Genomic DNA, 299 nt, shown 5'->3' with positions numbered 1-299 from the left:
GAAGGAGGGATGGGAGAGGGGGAGAGAGGGAGGAAGGGAGGAAGGGAGGGATGGGAGAGGGGGAAGAGAGGAGGGAGGGGGAGAGGGGGGAGAGAGGGAGGAAGAGGATAAAGAGCGAAAAAGGGAGGGAGGGGATAGAGAATAACCCCACCGGCCTCTCCTTTGAAGTTGTGTGTGTGTGTGGTGTGGTGTGTGTGGTGTGTGTGTGTGTGTGTGAGTGTGGAGTGGTGTGTGTATGTGTGGTCTGTGTGTGGTGTGTGCGTGTGGTGTGTGTGTGGTGTGTGGTGTTTGTGCTTGTG

This window comes from Osmerus eperlanus, unplaced genomic scaffold (assembly GCF_963692335.1).
Source record: "Osmerus eperlanus unplaced genomic scaffold, fOsmEpe2.1 SCAFFOLD_381, whole genome shotgun sequence".
NCBI lineage: Eukaryota > Metazoa > Chordata > Actinopteri > Osmeriformes > Osmeridae > Osmerus > Osmerus eperlanus.
This window is presented reverse-complemented; position numbering follows the sequence as displayed.